The sequence below is a fragment of the Hippopotamus amphibius genome, chromosome 1, assembly GCF_030028045.1.
Source record: "Hippopotamus amphibius kiboko isolate mHipAmp2 chromosome 1, mHipAmp2.hap2, whole genome shotgun sequence".
Taxonomy (NCBI): domain Eukaryota; kingdom Metazoa; phylum Chordata; class Mammalia; order Artiodactyla; family Hippopotamidae; genus Hippopotamus; species Hippopotamus amphibius.
This window is the reverse complement of record NC_080186.1, coordinates 13,064,617-13,078,315: the sequence shown is the minus strand read 5'-3', so window position 1 is coordinate 13,078,315 and position 13,699 is coordinate 13,064,617. Positions and strand designations below refer to the sequence as shown.

General features: G+C 55.1%; 1 protein-coding gene across 8 annotated transcripts in view; it reads right to left on the bottom strand.

Annotated features, from left to right (window-relative positions):
- Window positions 1–13,699, bottom strand: part of ARHGEF10L (Rho guanine nucleotide exchange factor 10 like) — a 159,885-nt gene that overhangs the window by 121,501 nt on the left and 24,685 nt on the right. For 2 of the 8 annotated variants that reach the window (XM_057697827.1, XM_057697820.1), the window contains exon 2: window positions 1,022–1,105. The exons of 5 other annotated variants lie outside the window; for them this stretch is intronic. The gene's annotated coding sequence lies outside the window, so the exon portion shown is untranslated. Of the gene's footprint in view, window positions 1–1,021; window positions 1,106–4,706; window positions 4,756–13,699 lie in introns of those variants that run through there. One more of the 8 variants, XM_057697836.1, reaches the window with a different exon arrangement.

The window sequence follows — 13,699 nt, the reverse complement described above, 5'->3', positions numbered from 1 at the left end:
GAAAGCCAATCTTTCTCTCTCTGGACCCATCCAACAATATTGCTTAATCATTTCACAATAATTGACTGAGCACTACTGTATGCCAGGCGCCATGCAAGGTTCATGAGTTCATGAGGGTTCCTGCCCCCCATGAAATCCACAACCCCACAGGGAGACAGACGCTAAACAGTTACATGAATCCATACATCTTTACAAACCAGGATATGCACCATGGGGCGGGGGGGGAGTACCAGCCGTAATTGAGATTGAGGTGGACAGTTGAACATTCTGACTCAGTTCTCCTAGGACTGATGCTGGTCCCATGTCCTCCAAGTGGTCATTCGATGACCTGCCCTACATTGTAACCGCGCAGAGCAAGGGGACACAAGGCCTGTCGATGACCCCGTTCGTTTTGTCAGAGGCTCTGCCTCCGGGTGGCCTGGGCCAAGACACACAACCGCTCTGGCCTCCAAGGGCCCTCCCACCTCCCAACGGATGTGTGCGCTGTACGCCAAACCTAAGGATTACGGGATGTTGTGGGCGCTTTTGTCCCCTTTTGCTTTTTTTGGAGGGAGGCAGTATTGGATTTCAAATTTTCCATTCCATCTTGATTTACACAATTACAGTTTTACTGATCCATCTAAGGCAGTGGTTCTCCACAGGGGGTGGCTGTGTCCTCCCAGGGACATTTGGCAATGTCTGGAGATATCTGGGCTGTCACCACTGGGAGGGCGGGGTACGCTAGCGGCATGTGGGGGGCGGAGGCCAGGGATGCTTTGCACGTCCTGCACTGCACAGCCCGGCCCCCACAACGGAGAGTTATCCGGCTCAAGTGCTGACAGTCCTGAGGTGGAAAACTCCTGGTCTCGGGGCATCTGGTCAAGTCCTCTGAGGATCTAGAGCAGACACTGGCCTCTTAATGCAGGGTAGTGTTACTGTTATTAGTCACAGGGACACAGAGACCAAAGTCAGTGCCACCGGTTTCCATGGCAGATAATACCAGGCTCCAGGCTCTAAAGAAACTGCATTATTTTCTGGTTACTTGTTTTTGTGGATCTCCGGGCAGAGGCTCAGGGCAGAGACCACGACCTACTGCTCCGTGTGCCTCCTCCACCTGGCGCTGCATCTGGAATAGAGGAAGTAGGGAGAGAGGGCAGGAGTGAGGGAGAGAGGGCAGGCCGCAGCCTCTTCAAAGTGAGGACCACTTCTTACGCCTCTCCCGTCCCCAACACCCAGCACCGTCCCTGGCACCTAGCCACCGCTGTCTCTGAGTTCATGAATAAACTACCAGACCTTGTGCTCTCCTGGGCCAGGGGTGGTACCCCACTCCCCCCTGACCTGCCCAGCCTAGCTTAGCACGTGGCTCAGCCCTGGACACGTATTCACCAAGCATCTCCAGCATGCTGGGTGCCCGGCGAGGCCCCAGTGGGCTGGCACAGTGGTGAGCAAGACGGACATGGCCCCTCGCCCTTGGAGCTCATAGTCCGGCAGGAGAAGGCGAACTGAACGGGCTCCAACAGTCAAGAGCAGGCAGTGTTTCTGCCAGGGAGACCTGGGGGCCTTGGGGAACTCCTGGGAGTGGCCCTGAACCTAGATGGGGGGTAGAGGATGTCAGTTAAAGCTCCTTGAAACAGTGAACAAAAGCATGAAGAGTTCATCTCTGCAAGACCTGGGACACAGGAGCAGGAGAGAGGGAAGGAGGGAGGTAGCAAGGGGGCTTCCAGTGGGAGTCAGGGGCCCTTGCGCCGCCCTGGCCCGTCTCTCGCCAGCAACCCGGCCCAGGTACTCATCCACAAGAGCAGTGCTGAGGGGGTGGAACCCAGGACCCGGGCACTGGACATAGAAAAAAGGCGACAGCTCCTGGAGTTGCCCAGTGCCACCCAGGAGTGAGTGCCAAGATCAGCATCACAACACCTCACACGTTTTAACTGCTAACTAAGGACCCAGAGCGAGTCCAAGCCCTTTACTCCTGTGATTATTTTAATCTTTACAACAACTATTATCACCCCCATTTTACAGATTAGGAAACAGAGGCACAGAGAGGATAAGAAAATTGCTCAAGGTCACACAGTCAACACATGGGGGAACTGGGATTGGATCCCAGGCCATTTGGCTGCAGGGCTGTGCCCTGAACCCCTACGGTATTCACACCTTCGCACCTCAACCACCAGCCGGGCCAGCAGTCTGCTGGGTGGCTCTGCCGCCTGAGAAACGCTCAGTGAGCAGATGGAGCCATGATGGGACAGGGACCCTGGTGGGACAGGGACCCTGAGCAGCAGCACATCAGGAGGAGAACTTGAGGGACCAGCAGACAAAGTGCTCCAGCCCGGTGCTGCCGGGCAAGGAGTCTAGCTACACTGCCCTCAACAGAGCCTCAATGAGCGGCCCCCTCCAAAAGCAGCTGAGTGCAAACCTGTTAGGTCTTGCTAGGCATCCTCACCCAGAACCACCTGAGGGCTGAGGGCAGGCACAGGCTCCCGTGAACACCAGCGATTTGCCCTCCCCAATCCAGCCACCCCCTTGGAGCAGGCTCCCAGGCAGGGTCGGCCTGAGATTCAGGCCCCACTGTGCCAGCTGTGTGCCAGTCACCACCTAAGCCAGCGCCCCCCACCCCCTGCTGTGGCTGAGGATGAACACGACGTCTGGCCAAGCCTGGCAGGACCGCCTTAGGGCGGGCGGCATCGATTCCCCTCCTAACCTGGCTCTTTGAAAGGACGCCCGCTGATCAGAGCAGGCTGGGTGATCCTCTGTGATTTGCAGCATTGGCCCTACCATTGGTTCTGAGTCGAGCATTTTGTATTTTCTCACAATCAGTCACTCTCAGAAGAGAGGGATCTCAGGGAGGCTGAAATCCAACCTGTCAGCTAGGGAGAGAATTCCTCCTTAAGGATCCCAATAGATGGGTGGGTCAAAGCACAAGCTTTGAAATCAGGCAGCCCTGACTCCAAGTCCTGACCCCACAACCTAGTAAATGTGTGACTTGACCTCCATAAGCCTCAGCTTACTCATCTGTAAACTGGGTGTAATGACATCCCTGAGACCTAATTAAGTAATATATTCACTGATTCATTCAATCAATCAATTCATGTTTATTAGGCACTCCTGTGAGCCAAGTACTGTTCTAGGCGCTTGGGATACATCAGTGAACAAAAAAGAAAAAGCCTCCCTGCCCTGACGGAGCTTACTGAGCCTGGCCCTGTGCCAGCCTCACAGTGGCTATTCCATAAACGCCCCACCTCTACCCAAGCCTGAGTCACTGTCCCACATCATCTTCTCATGTTTGAATTTTCCCTTTGGCAGAAGTCTCATTGTCTCACGGTAGAAAGGTCTAAACCTGCCCTCATTTCATCCTTTGCAGTTTCTCAGGACAAGGCTCCTCCCTCCCACACGGGACGGGACACCCATAAGCTGGCCCTCCTTCCCTGTGTCAATCACACCCTCGCTAGGATGTGTCCCAGGCTGCCACTGTCCCTCTCATTAGTTCAATGAACGCTTCTTGGGTGCCCACTACGTGCTGGGGGTGACAACCCTGGGACGTGACATGGGTTGCGTTTCCTCCCTGCCAAGGTCGGGGCACACGTGAGAACATGGCAGCCTCAGCTCACCACCCGGGACACTAAATTGCATCGCCAACATGCATAGAAAAATCAAGGCCATCCCTCCAGAAGTCGGTCCTGCGCTTTCCTGCTAAGCGTGAAATCGAAGTGACAGTAATTGACATGAAATTCCAGCTACTGCTCTCACTAGCTGGGAATCAGGCTCACTCTGATTTCTGAGTTTCTAGTAAAACCAGGAGCTGGGTGTGGGCCTTCACATGCGCTTCAGGGTGGAGAGCCCTGGTCCCCACATGACTTGCCACTCACTCTTGAGGCTCCCAGAGGACAGCGGCTGAGTCTGTTCGCTGCTCTACCAGAAATGTCTAGCGCCACACCTGGCAGCTAACAGGGGTTCAATAAATGCCGGTTCGATTGCACTGCGTCAGAAAACTGAGGCTCAGAGAAGCAATGTGACTTGCCCGAGGTCACGCAGCTAGAGAGCGGGCAGGGAACTCCGGACCCAGGTCTGTGCCGCTCCAATGCCTCTGCCCTGCCTCCCTTTAAACTTCCCCACGTTTGAGCACCTGCAGGCCAGCTGTCTAAGGGGAGCCCTCCCAGGACAGACTTCCTGAGGCAAAAGCCACCACTGCTCCAGGCCCCACAAAAGGAGAGGGGAGCGCTGCGCGAGACCTTATTAGGGAAAAGTAAAGAAAGGAAAACCCAAAGCGCCCTGGTGGAGGAAGGGCCAGCCTGTGAGTCATATGGCCCAGAATATTCTGTCCATGGCTGGCTCCAGGGCAGGCCGGAGAGGTGAGGGAGGCCGGCAGCCCCAGGGGCCCACCCCAGGCGGCTGACGAGCAGCATCAGGACCGGGTGGGTCTCGGGCTAGGAGTCTGGCTGGCTCTGCCACCCACTCTCACCAACGCTGGACAAGTCACTTCCACCCCCAGGCTCTGATTTTCAGTCTGTGAAAACAGCCAAGGGTCTGGGGCTGCCGCTGCCTACAGGGCTGGGGGTGGAGAGACCAGGTAAAAGCCAACATCTCCCTCTCCCCCCAACAAAGCTTAACCCACATCCCACCCATCCCGTTGTGGAGCTGACATGCCATTCTGCCCCATCCCCAGCTGCCTGCAGGACCATCCCATGCTACTCTGGGGCTGCTGGCATCACCAGGAAGCAGTCTTCACTCACCTTTCAGACCTGCTGGTCACTTTCAGCCTTAGAAGACTCTCCCCTAGGGTCTGGGGAGGGCCGTCGACCGACTGAACACTTACTTTCTACCAGGAGCTTTGCGAACACCATCTCACCTCTCCTCGTGATGGCCCAGTGGAATAAGTTAGAATTCCTGTCTTTCAGAGGAGCTGGCAAGGCTGAGCCAGACAAAGGCACCTGCCCAGCATCACGCAGCTAATAAGACCTGGAATGCAAACCCAGGTCCTGAAGCCCCAAACTTATGTTCTTATTCTTGCTCATGAGTCCGCTCTCAGAGCACGGGAACCGTGGCTGGGCCCTGGGCGTCCCCCTCATACATGGTCTTCCAGAGAAGGCTTCTTTGATTGGCCAGGTGGTTACTCCCAAAGCCCTGCCTGGGCTCCAGGATAACTTTGTATGTTGCAAACAGGAAGGGCTCCCTGGGATCCTGCCCGCAGCATCACTGCACTCAGGTGTCCTGGGCCCGGTCCTGCCTGCCAAGGACCTCAAACCAGCCTGGCCCCACTTTGCAAAAAGGGAATCTGAGGCCCAGCCTCAGAGGAGCCAGAGGCAAACCTCAGCACCAGTGACAGACGCAGCATCCGGGTGTGGCCCTAGCAGCAGCAAGGAGCCCGCAGGGGGCCAGGGGTGGGGAAAGCAGGGGCTCTGCAGGGATACCCCCCTGGATCCAACCCCAGGTCCCCCCATTACCTGTGTAAACCTAAGCAGAGCTCCTGCCTTCTCTATGCCTCGGTTTCCTCCTCACTGTAAAATAGACACGGCCTCCCCTGACCACTGGACCATAATGGCAAGTAAATGCAGTCACGTGGAACAGAGTGGGTGCCCTTTCTTCACCTGGAGGGCACCTGCCTATCCTGGCCAAAGCTGGGGCGGGAGGCTCAGAACCTGGCAGTCCCCCAGGCAGCTAGCCCAAACAGGTTTCCACTCTGAGCTAGATTTCTGGGTTTAATATTTACCTGCTTGTGACCCAAATCTTCTGGGACATCAGGCATGCCCGAGCTGTTCAACCTTAAGAACTCAAAGCAAGTAGGGACGTAAGGTGGGAGACAGAGGGTACTGAGGCCAAGACAGGTATTGGACCCTGGTGTCTCCAGGGCACCCAGACCCAGGCTGGCTGGGGAAGGAGAGTCCCTACCATGTGCCCCTACAGACTAGTGTGACCCTCCCCCCACAGCACCCTGCTCTGAAGACCCCAAGCCCCTGCCATATGATGATACATCTCCCAAGGTCACCGGAAACCAGTGATGGCATGTGAAGGGGAAGCTGGGATCAAGAGAGGCGGCCCTACAGACGTGAGACTGATCCCCAGAGTCTGCCGGCTCTGGAGGTGACCGTGCACACCACCCTCACCAGATGGAGATTTCATCCACCTTGGTCTACCTGTTAAGACCCAAGATTTTGGACTTTAGCAATAAGCCCAATGCAGAGAAGGAACTACCAGACTCTGTGCTCCTCCCAGCAATACTTCGGGCATGAGTCCCCACTTCACAGATAAGAAACCCACGCTCAGCGCCTGAGGCCGCTTGCCAAGCTCTCTATAATTAGTCAGAGGTAGAGGTGGGATTCGAACCAGGCCTTCTGGCTCCAATCACCCCAGCACGACTGCCTCCCAAGCTCCACACTTCAGGTAACGTTTATCAGATGCTTACTGGGTGCCAGGCGCTGCTCTAAATGCCTTACGTGTGACAACTCTCTTAGTCCAAGAACCGGATGAGGGAGAGGCTGATATTATCCCATTCGACAAGCTGAGAAACTGAACTGAAACAGGGAGGCTGAGACACTTGTCTCAGGGCACACAGCTGACAAGAGGCAGAAGTGAGACTCAAAATCAGGCTGAGGCCAGAGGCCAAGGCTCTCAGCCATCCCTGCATCTACTCCCCTGACTAGAGCACCCTGTCCTCCTCATCCACCGACAGAGGCAGAGCCCTTGGGTTGCAGGGAGACCCGCTCTTGGGAAGGTGCCATGGGCTCAACGAGTTTTCACAGAGGGAACGGCTCTGATCCACACAAGGAAAGAGCTGAAGGCCGAGGAAGCCAAGGAAGGTGAGAGCTGGGGGGCCCCCTCGGTCCTCTCCATTCTCCCCCTTCCCCCAGCCAAGGGAGCCCAGGAGATAGTGTCATTCCCCACCTGCACCCTGTCCAGAGCGCACAGAGCCACAAGCTCCTCAGCATGGCCCACAAGGCCGTCCCTTCTGCCAGATCACCCCGCATCTCCCCACTCACCAATGACGAATGTTTGCTGAGCACCTACTGTGGACCAGGCCTCATAGGGAAACAAGCAAGGAAAACAAAAGACAGAGCCTGAGCTCTGGGAGCAGAAGAAGTGCCCCCACCTGCCCAGCCGCCATGACCTGCCTTCCCCAGGGCATGACCCTTCCTTGGCCTGGAAGCCGTGCCCCACCTGGGATCCTCCCACCTACATTTTGAGCCTTAACACAAGCCAACTGCAGGGAAATCTTCCCGTGGGAGAGCCAGCTACTCACCCCTCTGAGCAGCTAATACTCTGAGCAGCTCGGTTTGGAATCGTTTGCTTTGTTTTCTGACTCCTGCGCTAGACTGTGAGCTCCTTGAGGGCAGGGACAAGGCTTTTTATTTCTGTCTCTCCAGTACCCAGTGCAGCCCTCAGCACTAGGTAGAGACTCAAGAGTGATGGGTGGATGGGTGGATGGGTGGGTGGTTCTATGGATGGATGGAGAGATGGAGAGATGGATGGATGGATGGATGGATGGATGGATGGATGGATGGATAAACAGAAGAATAAGTGAATGAAAAAATGACAGGAGTCCATAAGCTGTGACCAAAGGCCCCTGGGCTCAGGGCTCTACTTCAATCTAAAATTTACTGGAGAGACTTCCTACGAGACGCAGTGGATAGGAATCTGCCTGCCAATGCAGGGGACGTGGGTTTGATCCCTGCTCGGGGAAGATTCCATATGCCACGAAGCAACTAAGCCTGTCCGCCACAACTATTGAGCCCATGTGCCGCAACTACCAAGGCCCGCGCACCTAGAGCCCGCGCTCCACAAGGAGAGAAGCCACCGCAGTGAAGAGCCCGAGTACCGCAATGAAGAATAGCCCCCACCCCCACTCACCACAACTAGAGAAAGCCTGTGTGCAGCAAAGAAGACCCAACACAGCTAATAAGTAAATTTATTTTAAAAATAAATAAATAAAAAGTAAATAAAATAAAATTTACTGGAGGCCCAGTAAATTCCAATCTGGAATTTACCAGGAAGCTCAGCTTCACCCAGGTATTTAGTCTGACCCAATCATTTTCTAGACACATGTTTCCCCAACCTGGCTGAGCATCCCTATGTGATCACTGTCTGCCTCCCTCACCAGGCTGTAGCACAAGTGACATAATGTCCAAGACTGTATCTGGACTAACAATTATGTTCTCAACGCCTTCCCCTGGGCCTAGACCATTGCATGAATGAAGGACACACAAATGAACCAAAGACCTAGGGCGCTTTTTAAACATGGAGATTTTTGGTCCTGGCCAAGAGCTGCTGGCTTAGAATCACTAAGGGTGAAACTCAAGAATTTGTATTTTGCTCAAAAGCTTCCTGGAGGTTCTAATAGTCAGCCAGGTGTGGGAAACACTGGCTTGTCGGGAAGAGGAGGAGCCGGCTAAGGAGGCTGTGGCCACAGATGAGGGCAGCTCGGAACACGGTCGCACAGAGCCATCACCAAACGCGGCAGGTTCTCACTCCTTAAGCCTTTCTCGGCTCAAAGAGAGTCTAATGGTCTTTTTCAAAGTGTGGCCCTTGAACTATTGACTTCAGAACAACCTGAATGAGAGAGAGGCTTTTTTAAAATGTAGACTCTAAGGTCCAATCCCAACCTACAAACTTAGAGTCCCTAGGGGTGAGGCCGAGAATCTGCATTCTTTGCAGGCTGTCAGGATGACGCCAGCACACGTGAACGTAGAATGACTGGCTCCTGGTTCCCCAGGTGCTCAGAGCACCTGCTTGTGTCTGGCACCTTCATGCACACCTAACCTCCTGAGAGAGAAAAGCTTCTGTCAGAACATCTTGGGAGTTCCCTGGTTGCCTAGTGGTCAGGAGTCTGGACTTTCACTGCTGTGGCCCAGGTTCAATTCCTGGTGGGGGAACTGAGACCCTACAAGCCATGTAGAGTGCCCCTCCTCCAAAAAAAAAGACATCTTGGATGATTCCAAAAACCCAACAAATGAGGGTATGAGGCCAAAAGGTACCAAATGTGTCCATTCCACAGAACATTAGCCCCAAAGGGAACCTACAAATAAATCACGACGCCTCACTTCCTATCTTACAGATGTGGAAACTGAGGCCCAGGGAGGGCTGTGTCTTGCCCAAGGTCATAAAAGAGTGAGTGGCAGAGCCAGCCTAGAAGCCGGGTAGCCACGCCCAGACTCGCCCCATGGTCCCAGGCTGCCCGGCCTCGCATCCTCCAAGCCTGCTCCCAGGTGAGCCAGGCAGCAGGGCAGCAGCGGCCAGCCCTGGACACCTCAGCCAGCCTTGCTGCCCCAGGAAGACAGGGTGGCTCCAACCAGGGAAGGCTCCTGCTGTCTCCACCATGTACGGTGATAAAACAACTCGTGCTCCAGGGAGGAGGGGGCACCAGAGAACAGCAGGAGCAGAAACAGTCTCGTGTGGATCCCAGGGAGCTTGGGGAGGGAGCTGATAATCACAGCTCAGCAGAAACGTCTCCCCAAAACTCCACAATCAGACCACAGTGCCTGAGTTTAAATGTTTCAACAGTCCTGAGGAACCACTGACATCAGTGTTTCTCAATCTGCACATTTGGGGGGAACACCTGTGCCCTAAAACAGGCTAATAGATACTCACTGCAAAAAAAGGTGTTCAGTGGTCAAAGACCAGGGAAGAACCAGAGTAGAAATTCCCCTCCTGGACGCTAAAGGCACTGAAAAGTCCTGCAATTTCAGAATCTGCTTAAATCATGATACAGATGAAGAAAGTTGAGGCTAAGAGGAACTACCTGCCTTGCCCAAAGTCACAGAGCTGGAAGGGACGGGGAAGGGCAGTGTTGCCTTACAGCTTAAGCAAGACAGCCTGCCTCCAGAGTCCATACTGGCGACCACCGTGCCTATACTCAGCAAGATGATTTCTCTCATTTCCTATCACCATTCTCGCTCTTGAACTTCTGATGGGAGGGAGATAGGGCAGGCAGCAGCAGGGCCTGGGCAGGAAGTCATCCCATGACAGGTGGCCAGGAGGCGAGGCTGAGGACGCAGCTTCCCAAATCCTCCTCTGTTCTTTGCTCTGCCGCCACTGGCTGTGTGACCTGGGGCGAGTCACGGCCCTTCTCCAGATTAACACGTCCCATACATAAAATTAGGAGCTTGGACTAGATAATCCCAGAAGGTCCTTCTAGCTCTAAACAAGAGTCTGACCCCACTGTCCTACCCTCAGCTCCCATTTCCCTCCTTGTCCCTCCCTGGTTCCAAGTCCCCAACTCTGTAAACAGCTGTGGCCTGTGCTCTGGGGCCAGGCTTCCTGGCTAGGCTGAGCTCTGGCCAACGGCAGACTAAGTACTGTTTTGCTCTTCCTGCCATCATCCCTTCATCATCCTCACTGTGACTCATCCATTAAGCGTTTCCAGACTGGACCCCAATCACCATTGCTCAAGGGTAGATGGACAGGGTAGATTTTTTCACCTGGGACCTCAGAAAGCCGGTTTTGCCAAGAGTTCCGTATGATGGGCCACGAGGCAGGACGGATCCCACACAGACCCCAGCACTGCCTCTGGGCTTCTAAGTCCAGCCCTCATACAAAGGTAACTGTATAGCCTGGCCCTCAGGAAAGTTATCTAACCTCTTTATGCCTCAGCTTCCACATCTGCAGCATAGCTAATAATGCCCACTTCCCTGATGAGCACACCATTCAATTACACGCAAAGCAGCCAGCTCAGTGCCTGACACATGGGGGCGCTCCATCAGTGCTGAGATCATAAGCTGCTATCTAGCTATAGGGCTCTCTGAGTTGTTTTCTCAATTCAATCTCTCCCTGCTCCACAGGTGACAAAGGATGGCAAGTAGAAAACAAGTGGCAAAAGCCTGACTCTTGCAGACTCCCAGAAACCTGAAATATTAGAATTGGTAGAGACCCCAGATTCTCTACCTGCCCACTTTGCAGAGGAGGAAACTGAGGCATAGGGAGAAGTTAGGGGCAGGATGAAATGTTGTCCAAGCTCTCCTGGCTGGTTTGAGGAAGAAGTGGGATTAGAACGCAGGTGCCGGGCTCCCAGTCCAGTGCTCTTCCTGAGACCCTGGGGTAGTGCAGGAGCAGAAGGCAGTATCCCTGGGAACCTGCCCCAAGTGGCTGGGAGATGCTCAGCAAGGGGCTCAGGGCCATTGGGACCCCAAGGCCTCGTGATAGAACTGAAGGAGCTGGACTAGGCTGGGGTGCCCCAAAGTGGGATGGCCAGAAAGCTGGAGGCCCAGAAGATTCTATCAGGTGACTTGCCAAGAAGTCTGACAGGGACCAGAGGGGTTTCAAGGGAGGACTCCTGAGTCAGATGGATCAGGGTTCAAATTCTGCCACTTACGAGCTGTGTGACTTTGGGCAAATTCCTTACCCTCTCTGTTCCTCAGCTGCCCCATCTGTAAAATGAAGGTAATAACCCCACATAGCCCATAAGATTGCCATAAAGACCTGAAAGAAGACCATGCGTGCTGCCTGGCACACTCGAGGCCCTCAGCAAACACCCGTTATTCCTTCAGTCCCTCGGGAACACATTTAATATGATCCCCACCTCACTGATGAGGCCCCCAAGACTCCAGAGGGACAAGACACCTGCCCAAAGTGATGGGGCTCACAGGAACAGGGCTCTGGGAACTGCCCCCCATCTCTTCCGGCGCCCCTGAAGGAGGCCTCTGCCTGGCATCAGCGAAATACAGCCAACCTTCCCAGCGGAGACCGCGGCCCTCGCCGGCCTCACATGACCTGGCCCAGCCCCAGAGAGTTTTCCAATCACTCACTGGGGAGGAAGCCAATTCCCCGGGAAACTGCTTAAATGTGGGGCCCCGGTTCCTGGGAAGGCAAAGGCTGACTCCCAGTTCCCAGCAGCCACTCAGCTCCTCCCTCCTAGAGGCACCACCCACTCTCTGAGACCAGCGAAAGGGCAACATTTAAAGGCACAAGGGGACCTGCAGATGATGAGGTCCACTGGAGCCTCCGGTGAGCCCCTCGCGGGGGTTACCATCTGCTTCCACCCTTGAGCCTCTGGTTGTCTCACTCAAGGAACCAGCATGAGCCTGGATGCCCTGTTATGCTGTGTGACCTCAGGCGAAGTTGCTTAACCTCTCTGAGTCTAGGGAAGCTCTTTAGACAAGAGAAATGAGCAGAGTTTGGGCATCATGAAGGAAGCAGCAAGAATTCGCAGAACAACCTAGGAATCAGAGAGCCTGTAACAGCCTCTAAAGGTCTCCCTGACGTCTCCTGTCCCTTCCAGCTCAGTCTCCGCCCAGGACAAAAAGTTCTGACCACACTCGTCACGTCCCTTCCCAGTTAGAAACACTTGAACTGTTCCCCATGGTCAAGATAAAGTGCAAGCTCCTAGTGAGATGGACAGAGCTCTCCAGTGGTATCCCCGACCACACCCATTCTGACTGGGCAGGGCCCTACCATGCGCTCACCCCCAGCCTCTGCACACACGCCTGGGACAGGACGCTTCCCTCTCCCTGAACCAACTCCACCTCTAGGCTACTCCACCCAGCACTCCCTGGGAAGCTTCTCTGAGCCCTACGCCTGGGTCAGGTGCTCTCCCCTCCCTCCATGGGTTACCTGCCTGCCCTACCCCACCCCACCCCCACCCCAGACAGGGGATCACCATACTTTACTCATCTCCGGCTCCTAGCCCAGAGCCCAGCTCCCCACAGGCGTCCAATACATATATGCTGGGAGGAGGGGAATGCGAGGACAAGCAAGTGAAAACAAATTAACGAATCCACGAGCTCTGGCCTCCTCCTCTGCAGAACGGGCGTGTGTGGGAGAAGCAGCTAGACTCACTGGGTTGCAGACCCTCACCCGCCCCCCCCCCCTTTGGTGAGGGTGGCATTTCTCCCCTCGGGCTCTTCTCCCAGCTGTAAAGTGAGGACAGTAACAGCATCCGCCCCCACGTACTGTGAGGACTCCGTGAGCTAAACCTCCCAGAGGCCTTAGTTCAGTGCCTGGGACGAAAAGGCGAGTTCCTTGCACTTGACCTCTGAGGAAGAAAAGCGGGAGGTGGGCATGACACGGGGAGCTGAGCTTCTGCTGCAGGGAGCCAATGCCCTTGACACCACACTGCCCATTGGCTCGGGTGCTGCCCCCGTCTGCCAGCATGAGCTTCACACCCTGGCAGCCCAGTGCCCCGGAGAACATGAGCCCCACGGCATTGAAAAAAAGAGGGCTCAGCCCTACTGTGCCAGCCCAGACCAATCATTGACCTCTCTGATCCTTTCTCTCCATACAGAGGCAGGCTGAGGCTGCTTCCGTCACTGTGGGGACCCAGCCATCTCTTCCTGTTCCTTCAGTGGCTGCAGAATGACCTCTCCCGGGGGGGCCCTTAGCCTCACCATTCTTACTCTGACAGTCTTGGTGGGCCCCTACCTCACCGTCCTCTGGTCAAGGTTTGAGAAACATGAGGCCGTCAGATGGGACTGTCCCCAACTTCTCCTCATGTATAATCCAAACCTATGCCCTCCTCTCCCATTTCCTAAGAGCATCCCTGCACCCATCAAGGGCCAACACCTCACCTCGCCACCCCCACACCATCACACTGGGTACCACCCTCTTTCATTTGCCTAAAGATCTAGCTCCCATAGCTGCCCCCTGTCTTGTCCCCTCTCGGACCAGCGCTGGCCACCAGCACAAATCACCCTCCTGGGTCCCCCCACTTCCCCTCCACCCGAGACACCTTTTCCCAGCCCCCCTTCAGTTGGCCAACATCTCGGTGCTGTCCACGCACGGTCTCTCCTTGCTCCCCTCC